An 11,146-nucleotide genomic window follows, 5' to 3' on the forward strand; every position below is an offset into this window, starting at 1 on the left:
CTTCTTCTTCTTCTTCTTCTTCTTCTTCTTCTTCTTCTTCTTCTTCTTCTTCTTCTTCTTCTTCTTCTTCTTCTTCTTCTTCTTCTTCTTCTTCTTCTTCTTCTTCTTCTTCTTCTTCTTCTTCTTCTTCTTCTTCTTCTTCTTCTTCTTCTTCTTCTTCTTCTTCTTCCTCTTCCTCTTCCTCTTCCTCTTCCTCTTTGTATATTTGTGATTTTAAACAATATGGTAAACTATAATTAATATGTAATATATTATTATTTTAAAGTTATTATAATTAATTAATACTAAGCATTGTTAAGTAGTGAAATGAATGAGATTTATTGACTAATTTGTTATTTACATGATTATATTGAAAGTTGTTTAATAATAGAGTAATTATTAAAATTTAATATGTAAACCCGGACTGGTAGACTTGCTGAAGCGATGTTATTTTGTGGGATTAATCCCACTTTTGTGTTACCCCTTCCCCCTGATCTAACCTTTTTGTATGTTTCCCTTTGTCTTATCCTTTTTGACCCTATCCCTTTATTACCTTTATAAAACCCAAAAAAAAAGAAAAAGAAAACGACAAAGGGGTATTGCAACCATGCGCATATACATCCAAAAACTCACTGAAACGGAACAACGCTGGCCTGTGTGGGAGAAAGAGGCATACGGGATACTTTGGTCATTACTTACGTGGCGCCAGTTCCTTGAAGGGAATAAAATCCCTTTTCAGGTGTGGACAGACCACAAAAACCTGGAAGCTTTGAAACCACCCAGGAAGCTCAACCCCAAGCAAGCCCGCTGGTCCCAGCATTTTCACCAATTCCACTTTACGCTCAAGCATTTGCCGGGAGGAAAGAACTTCTTGGCAATTTTGGTGGCCATCCATGAAAAAGGACATAGAAAGTTACGTGACCAGCTGCCCAACATGCGCAACTGCCAAGAGGTTGCAAGGGACTGTTACAACCAGTGTCGAATCCCTCAGCCACCTGGAGGGAAATAGCCATGGATTTTATAGTGGAACTACAAGAAAGCAATGGAAACACTATCATCTGGACGGTTACAGACTTGTTTTCCAAACAAGTGCACTTTATCCCTTGCCAAAAGATCCCCACCGCAAAAGCCTTGACAAAACTTTTCGTGTAGCACATTTACAGATTGCACGGGGCACCCCAATGCATCATATCTGATAGGGGAGTGCAATTTACGTCAGCATTTTGGAGGGAATTTTTATCCTGCTTAGGAAGCACCCAGGGACTGTTATCTAGGCATCATCTTCAGGGGAACGGCCAATCAGAACGCTCGAACTCAGTACTTGAGCAATACTTAAGATGCTTTATTAATTTCCAGCAAACGAATTGGACGGACCTACTCCCTTTCGCAGAAGTTGCCTAAAATAATGCTGGCCACTCCAGCACAGGTTATACTCCTTTTCAAATAGCCACCAGTCAAAGTTTCAACCCCATGCCAGAACTAATCCCAAACGAACTGACAATCCCATCACTAAAAAAATGGATAAAAAAATTACAAAACACCTGACCAATAGTTAGAAAAGCCCTAGATGAAGCTAGGCAAGCATACAAAGCACAAGTAAATAAAAAAGAGTTGAACCCAAACCATTTATTGTAGGAGAAATGGTATATTTGTCTACAAAATACCTAAAATCCCTACAACCCTTTAAAAAACTTGGACCAAAATATATAGGACCTTTTCCAATTAAAAGAATCATAAACCGAGTAACAGTAGAATTAGAATTGCCCAAAACTCTCAGGCAAATACACCCAATTTTTCACTGCAGTTTGCTGAAAAGAGAACAACAGTCAACCTTACAGCCAAAAATTCCCTCCCCACCATCTCCAACCATGGTGGAAGGAGAACAACACTTCGAGATAAAGGAAATCCTAGACTCTAGGAGATATCATGGGACAACTCAATACCTAGTAGCATGGAAACACCTCCCTTCCTCAAAAAACGAGTGGGTCCATAAATGTCATGTCCGAGCCCCAAAGCTGTTAAAGAAGTTTCATACAGAGTATTCTAACAAGCCAAACTAACTTTTATACCTGTTTTGTTTTCTCTACAGGTGGATCTCTCTTATTTTTAAGGGGGGCAGGATGTCAGAATCCAGTTATATTTCCTTTCTATCTATCTTCTCTGATTTAACACCAATTCTTACCCTTTCCTGGATCCTGCCATACTCCTAAGGGGGAGGGGGGAATATGCATGCTGGTTTTATTACTTTCACTTCCTCTATTCAGTATAAAGTAACCTTTTGTTTATTTGCCTTTGGGTCTACTAACCTTTACAATGTAACCATTTGCCTCTTATCCTATGTCCCTCTGAACTTCTCCTCCTTACCAGCCAGCTAGGAAAAGGGGTGAAAAGATACAGCCCTCCGGAATCTGGTTTATTTCTCTGTCATTGAAATAAGGTGTGAGGAGCTGTTGAATGATTGTGCACTAAGAAACCGGATTGATGTTATCTTTCCTGGATTTAACACCTAGAAATCTGCCAGTCTGAATCGCCCGGAAGAAGTGTGGGGTGGGGACTGCTTAGGGACACTTTAAAACATCGATTTGTAAGGAAATCCCTCAGATCCTGTCTATCATGCCTGCTATCAATTTCTCTTAATAAAAGTTCCTGTTGGAACAGACCTTTTCCAAGAGTTCTGCTTTCTTAAGATGTGAATCGAAGTGGTTCCTTACAGAACAGCTTCTTTCTGGAGTTGTGGGTGGTCCATCACTGAAGGTTTTCAAGAGAAAATTGGATTACCATTTATCCAGCATGGTATAAAATCTCCTGCCTTTGGCAGGGACTTGGATTAGAAGACCTCCAATGTCCTTCTAATTGTATGATTCTATGAAGGTTATTTCTAAAAAAAAGTTGTAATAAAATCCACTTACATTTATTTGCATCCATTCTCAAAAAGAAGTTTCTCTTAGCTGTGAAAATTACAGGTGGCTGAATAAATCAGAAACACTCTTTATACATATATATGAATATCACAAACTAATTACCTAAGACTAAATTCTGAATATTGTTGCAAAAGGAACACTGTTTTGGATAATATCCACTTATTTTTCAAACTAATGGACAATTCAATCCCAAAGTTTGATATTTCTAAAAATGGATTTGAATCCTCTTTAATGCAATGTATAGATTTTGCCATTTTAACAAAAAAGTGCCCTATATGATACATAATTTATCCTGTTCGATGGAAATATTTATCTCATCCAAAGGGCATCTGGTCTGCAAAGCTTACAGCAAAAATTGTTAATGAATTCTGTTTCAGTGCAACTTTTTCTTGGTTATGTAGACAACCCATCAGACAATGCTGAAAGATTTTTATGATACAAGCTTTCAGAAACTGGGCCATGCTAACATCTTGAGACCTCAGTCTCTAAAAATAACACAAAATAAAATAAAACTAAGCTAAAGAACTAAGCTAAAGTATTATTATTTTCTATGTTGCAGAAATTACAGTAAAGCAGTATAACTCCATCCTGTGCGTATCCTCAGACAGACTGCATTGTTCAAGAGAGTGAAGTTTCTTTTCCTAAGCCTTCCCTTTGTAAGTCAGAGCTTTAGTTTACATTAAACAAATCTGTCCCATGCTGCTTGAAAAAAAAAACCTTCTCATATATGTCAGGACATATAACCAATGTGACTGACATTTATCCCAGCAGAGTTCACTCTGCCCATGCCTAAAATTGTTACTTTGGGAATACTCAGACAAACCCCTTTTTGCAGAACATGCTTTGCACATACCCAGAGCAGTTACTCTCAGAAAACCTGGATGCATAACAAACCTCTTCTTGCAGAATATATTTAGCTCATTACTGCATTCATTATGAGGGTGCATCACTGCTCAGTTGCAGAATGACAGTTAAAGCTTTTGCGCATAGGAGTTTAAGGATTTTGTTTTCACTAGCTTTTATTTTCCTTCAGAAAGGTTCAAAATATGATTTGCTTGCTATATTTGTTTTTTCATTGCTTTCTGGAGTGGTGGAGGTGAATATGTGTTTCTAGTTAAATTTTGCAGAAATATGTGTTTTCACTTCTCAACATAAGACCAAACTACAATAACACAACCGAAACCAATGTTATAGTTTAAGCCAAGGTGCTGATTTGAAATGATCAACAAAAATAAAACCTTATTCGTCTTTATTACTCTTGGCCTCTACAACCAAATGGAGTGTTAATGTTAAGTTTAGGACAGACAAGTAGCCTTTCCTGATATATGATATATTAGGTAATATATCATATTACCTAATAATATGATATATTAGGTAATATATCATATCTATCAGAGTTTGTGACCTCCTGATGTATGACCAACATTGATTTTGATTGTTTACCTTAATAGCATCACTGATTAAAACACTGACAAACTCCGATTATAAGTTAGATTACCCTATGACTAGCGTGGCTCCTTGTATGACCAATGCCCATTATTATAAAGTAATCTGGTCAAAATAGTTTATGATGTTCAAGTGCAACCTAGGAGTGGCCAAATTTGGACCCTGAGTAGAAAAATTATAAGCAATCATGGGTTGTTTCCATCTAACAATTTCTATAGTAATGGTAACACCTAAGCAATATGCATAACAGAAGTTCCAAGGGGCAGCTGTGAACTCATAAGCCTGACATTATAATTTTTCACTAGCATAGCCATGCTGTTTTCTTCTTTCTGTCTTTGTTGGCCATTGGGAGTATTAACAATCAAGCCAGAGATCAACTTATGAGTTGTAACCTTCTGGAAAATTTGGTTTGCTAATTCTGGACATTGGGGATAATAGTATACAATAGAATTGTGTCTTTTTGCCTCTTGGCCACTAGAGGGAGCAAGCACTACACCCAAACACACTCTGCTGCTCCTACCTTTGGAATTTTGTGTCCCCAAGTGTGAACCAATACTTTTGTATCATCCTGTCCTTACAGGGAGCCCTTCATTGAAAGAGATCATACCTCAACCCCCTTTGTTTATTTACTTCTTTGTATTGTTATAAATTCCTAAGGCATACATCCTGAATGCATTATAATATAACTATATGAAGATTTGCCTCCTCTGCTCTAAGCCTGACATAATTGTAGAGAGCAACTTCCCCTCACCATAAATACATTGAATTTAAAACAGAAATCAAGAGATCAGGCTCTGCATAGATGGGATGCTACAAAATCTAGGATTTTGGAGGTTGAAAACTGTTTCATGAATTCCATGTGGTATAAATGTACATTGTTGTACATATTAATTCTAACGAATTTGTGATGGTCTTCTACTGATAGGACTATTAAAACAGCTTTGATTTAGAGATCTCAGTGCAAAGATTAATAAATCACCCTATTTCTAGTTTATGCCATTTCTTCACCAAGAAGCCCATTTCATCCTATTTCTGCATTCATTTGCATTTCTCAAATCTGAGTATTAATTTACATTTAAATACTTCCGTATGCAGTTTTCTACCTATTTTCTCTCTAATTATGTTTCAAGCGTAGTTTCACTGAATATGTATATTTTAGGAGGCATTTGAAAACTTTGGACCAAGAACTGCATCACAGAATTTGGAGAAGTATAAAATCCCCCAGGTTAGGTTATGCTACATGCCAGGAAGAAAAAAAAATCAGGCAAACCAGAATTAATTGAATTCCAATATGTAATTCCTATAGCATGCTAAGTTTAGGCTGGGCATTTTTTTAGGATATACTATGCAATACAATTTTCCCAAACCTTTCAGAAGTTATTGGAACATGCCATGTTAGCTAAAAAATCTTAGCAATTGGTTTACAGAATTCATAGACTGCTTGTCATTTTAAAAAAGTATCAGAGCAAATAGATTAACAAATTTTAGATCATATAAGAAGTACAATACTATATAGAAGTGTAAGAATAATAGTAATCAATATAATCATTAATAAATCATTATCATGGTACATGTCAAAAAGAAGGCAGAAAAAGGGAAGGCCATGAGAGGGGATGTGTGGCTGGGCTTACAACTGTGTATTGCCTGATATCTGATGGTAAGAAATTAAAACTAAATTGAAACTGAGGTCTTGTGTAGGTTCTGCCTCAGGAAAGTGAGGAACTTGTTCCACCTGGCGTCCCTTTCCCAGTAATTCTGGATGGGATCAGGCTGAGGGAAGCTTCTTTTGGCCCAACATTAGGGCTGTAAATCAAATCAATAAGTACATTTCTAGAGTCGGAGCAGAATTATGCTTGAAATAGTGTTACGAGTGTGTAATGGACGTTCTTCTTATGTGGCTTTGAAGAAACCTAGAGCTACCCAAAGGGATTGTTTTTTCAGTGATGAAATCAATTTCTAAAATCTGATGGGTTATCTTTGTGGATGCCTTCAATACTTTATAGTTATTTAATAGCCAGCTTTGTATAACATGTAGTAAATTAAAGTAGTAGAACAGGACCTTTGTATGTCAATAAGGAGAGACAGTGATTAAATTGGAACAGACCTCACTTATGTGGAGAAAGAGAAAGTGTGTGTGTGTGTGTGTGTGTGTGTGTGTATGTGTGTGTGTGTGTGTGTGAGAGAGAGAGAGAGAGAGAGAGAGGGAGGGAGGGAGGGAGGGAGGGAGAGGAATTCTACTGAAGCATTTATTGCATATACCAGTTCAATAAACTAGGGTTGTGCAGTCTTGGAAGAGATGCTTCATTTTAATGAAGGCTTAGGTGACACGTCCCCACTTCATGAAGCAATACATCTTCTTCCCACCAAAGAGCAAAGCAGCTATGTGGCTTCATTTCGTACAGCTTTGATACTTCCTCCAGCATTTTCAGAAAGCCAAAAGAGGCTTTTGTGCATCATCCAGGATGTATACAGGAGCCTCTTCTGGGCAAAGCTGCCTGGCAGTGCAAAATGACTCTTCATCAAGGCAAATCATGTCAGTTTTTGCTAGGTTAAGGATAACTATTCAGTGTAAAGCCATCTTCATAGATATGTGATGAATCATTTTAGTCCAAGGACATTGCAATCACAGTCAAGAATGTTTGTTGATTCCTACAGTTCAAAACCTAAAACTGCAGATGTGAATAAACAGGAAAGAGAAATAAAGTATATTTCATAGTTTTAGTCCTGTTCTGTGACATGAATCAAAATGCCTTTATAATCCAATCACAGACAGATAAACTCAAATAAAGATGATTCCAAAACAGATATTTATTCAGTCAGAAAGCAATACTTGCTATTTGTAGATTCCGTCTGGATATTACACATCTGTTCATCTTCATTAGGTAAATTCATTAGTTCCTCCACATCAACTTCTTATGTGGAGTGGGCCCATCTGAGTCATCCAATGGCCCCATGTTTATATCAGACAAAGAACATTCCAAACTGGCACTTAGCCAGTATATCTTGTGTTGAACTTTAGTGGCTCCTCCCACAGATCTGTTAACATGAGATAGCTGACTAGCTAAACTACATTACCCATAAACCATCTCTTAAGGAGACAGCACTTAACCCAATAAATGCCAAACATTCTAACATACAGCTCTACATGTTCTAGTCAGGGTTACAATGATCCAGCTAATTCAATGGTTCTCAACCTTCCTAATGCTGTGACCCTTTAATACAGTTTTTCATGTTGTGGTGACCCCCAACCCTAAGGGCTCTCCTAGCGCGCACCGACGCTGCCCACTCACCCGCCGCGCCTGGGGCTCAGCACGCCTCACCTGTCCTTGCCTCACTTCCGAAGGTCGCCGGCCTGCCTGGCTCCAGCTGGCCAGGGAGGGGGGGCAGGAAGGCCGCTCTGCCGGCTCCGCCCAGCCTAGTTGGAGAAGCGCCCAGGCGGGGAGAGGGAGAGGGAGAGAGAGAGAGAGAGAGAGAGAGAAAGAGCCAAGAGGGTGACAGCGCCGGCAGGACTTAGTTCAGCCTCCTCCGCGGAAAGGGCCACGAAGCAGCGCAGCCTCCCTTAGGAGATGCTCAAGAGAAATAAATCTGGCGCTGCAACGGCCCCCAGCTCGAAGCTGTGTGGAGACGGATAGAGGAGCAGTGTCTCGGTTCCTAAGACCATCGGAAATATGTGTTTTCTGATGGTCTTAGGCAACCCATGTGAAAGGGTCATTCAACCCCCAAAGGGGTCGTGACCCACAGGTTGAGAACCGCTGAGCTAATTAGTGACTAAAATAGGTAAAAACATGGTATCAAAACATGCATAACTACAAGGTAAATATAAAAACATGCACAATTATAACATAGATAAACAAGTATTACATCAAACAATGCATAAACACAAATACATAGTTTGAGGTTCAATCTTATAGTTCAGTCTTCTTCAGCAACGGGACCAAATCGGTGATCAGCCTGGTGCAAGAGTCTTTGAGTCATGATCTGGCTCATGTGGATTCACGATCTGGACCTTAGCTTGGCGAACTAGTTCATGAAAACTGGGTGGAGCTATGGGCCAATAGTTCTGGTATGCATTCTTGTCTCTCAGCAAGACAAGGTCTTCTTCCTGTAAAAGAAACTGGAACCAAATCTGGAACAGAAAAACTGGAACCCAAAATTTCTCAGGAACAAAGGAACCTGGATTCACAGGATGCTCAGGAACCAAAGAACCTGGAAGCACAGGAAACTCAGAAACTGCATGAGCTGGAAAAACAGGAACAGCAGGAGCTGGAAAATCAGGAGCATCAGCAGGAGCTGGAGAATCAGGAACATCAGCAGGAGCTGGAGAATCAGGATCATCAGCAAGAGCTAGAGAATCAGGAACAGCAGGAGCAGAAGACTCAGGAACCAAAAGGTCTGGAACCACCGATGGAGCATTGAAAATGGCTGTTACTGCTGTCATGAGGGTGGTGAAGACTTTATGTGTGTGCGAGGGTGTCTTTGACAACATAGAGTCCATGATTTTGTGGGGTACACCAATCATGTGCTCCCACGCTTCACCCATATGAGATGCATGGGGAAGGCAATTTTTTTAATAAATTTTTTATTGATTTTTGTAATTAAACAACAAATACCAATATGATGCATTTACATACACAAACAAAAAAGATAATCCTAGTCAATATATTTTCGGAAACGCTCGGCAGTCCCCGCCTTGCCTCCACCCTCATTCACTTTCCTGTCCTTCCTCCCTCTAGACCCACAACCTCTCCTCCTTCCTCCTTTCCACCTACCTACATCCCATCTCCCTTTCTAACCACCTCATCGAGTGCAGTTTGGGGTACCAGCCGAGCATCTCCTCTTCTCAACACAATTCCATTATTTACCTCTAACATATAAATACATCAATTTTTATAATTTCTTTCCCCTAATCCCCTTCCCCCCTCCCCCCCGACTTCCCAGAGCTGAATACAGGAATAAACATATAGTAATCCAAGTTTAACCCAAACAACCCATTCATAATATAAACAAATATAAACTTACTATAACTCTAATATACAAACTTAACTATAAACTATATATATAAATTATATATAAAAATATTTATAAATAACAATAATTAATCAAAAGCTATATAGTAATTATTCATTTCATATTTTCTCTGAATATAGTCTATCCATCTTCTCCATACCAAAATAAATTTCTCCTGATATTGATCCTTCAGGTATGCGGATATTTTTGCCATTTCTGCAAAATATGAAACTTTCTGTCTCCAATCATCCATATTCGGTAATATCTCCTTTTTCAAATTTTGAGCAATCAATGTCCTTGCTGCTGTTATACGGTATAACATCAAGTTCATTTCTTTTGAGTCCAGATTGTCCATAATGCCCAATAAAAATAATTGCGGTGTAAATTTTATCTTTTTCTTAAAAATCTGTTGAAGGTTCCACCAAATCTTAATCCAAAAAGCTTTAACGTCCCTACATGTCCACCAAATATGATAATAAGTTGCATCCAAATTACCACATCTCCAACATTTTGGCTGCAAGTTCAGGTACATGCAAGACAATTTTTGAGGGTCCAAATGCCATCTATAAAACATTTTATAAAAATTTTCCCTTAAATTCTGTGCTTGAGTGAACTTGACATTTCTTACCCAAATTATTTCCCATGTTTCTAACATAATTGATTCTTGAATATTTTGAGCCCATTTAATCATACAATCTTTGACTAATTCTGTTTCCGAATCAAACTCTATCAAAACACTATAAATTCTCCTAATATGAGCTCTACTTTGATCTTTGATCTGTCTCATCAAGTTCACATCTTCCAATGCCAGGCCTAACATTTGATCTATACACCATCTCTCAACCAACTGGCTATATAGGAACCAGGACTGGAGAATATTATCTTGTCTTAATTCATCCAATAATTTAATTTGCCAGTCCTGTCCCCTTAAGATAAGTAAATCCTTATAAACAATTCCCTTTAGTTTAACTCCCCTTGTAGTTCCTTGTATTGCATGTTCCGGAATAGCCCACATTGGGATTTTAAAACTTAACTTATAATGATACTTTTTCCAGACTCTCAGGAGTGCAGTTCTTAAAATGTGAGACCTAAAAACATGATCAACTTTCTTGTCAAAAAATAAATAAGCATGCCATCCATAAAGTAAATCCCAACCTTCAAGAGTCAATATATCTCTATTAGTTAAATTAATCAAATCACTAATCCAAGTTAAAACCACCGCATCATAATATAATTTTAAATTTGGGGCTTTAAGTCCCCCTCTTTCCCTTGCATCTTGCAAAATTTTAAATTTAACCCTCGGTTTTTTCCCCTGCCAAATAAACCTATTAACACCTCTTTGCCACTCTTCCAAATTTAAATCCTTTTTTAAAACAGGTATCATCTGAAACAAGAAAAGAAACTTAGGAAGGACATTCATTTTAACCACTGAAATTCTCCCCAATAATGACAAATGTAGCTTTTTCCATTCATTTAGATCCTTTTGAACTCTTATCCATAACTTATCATAATTATTTTTATACAATTTAACATTAGAGGCAGTAATATAAACACCCAAGTACTTCACCTTTTTCACTATTTCAAAACCAGTTAGGTTACTTAAAGTCTCTTTATCTTTCAAAAGCATATTTTTAGATAATATTTTAGTCTTATTATTATTTACTTTAAATCCCGAAACTTTCCCATACTGTGTCAGAATCTGTATCAAATGTCTTGTTGAATCAATCGGTTGCAATAAGGTAAAAACCAAATCATCAGCAAAAGCTCTAAGCTTATAATCATTCTTACCCAAA

The sequence above is a fragment of the Protobothrops mucrosquamatus genome, unplaced genomic scaffold (assembly GCF_001527695.2).
Source record: "Protobothrops mucrosquamatus isolate PMUCROS unplaced genomic scaffold, P.Mucros_1.0 scaffold271, whole genome shotgun sequence".
Lineage (NCBI taxonomy): Eukaryota > Metazoa > Chordata > Lepidosauria > Squamata > Viperidae > Protobothrops > Protobothrops mucrosquamatus.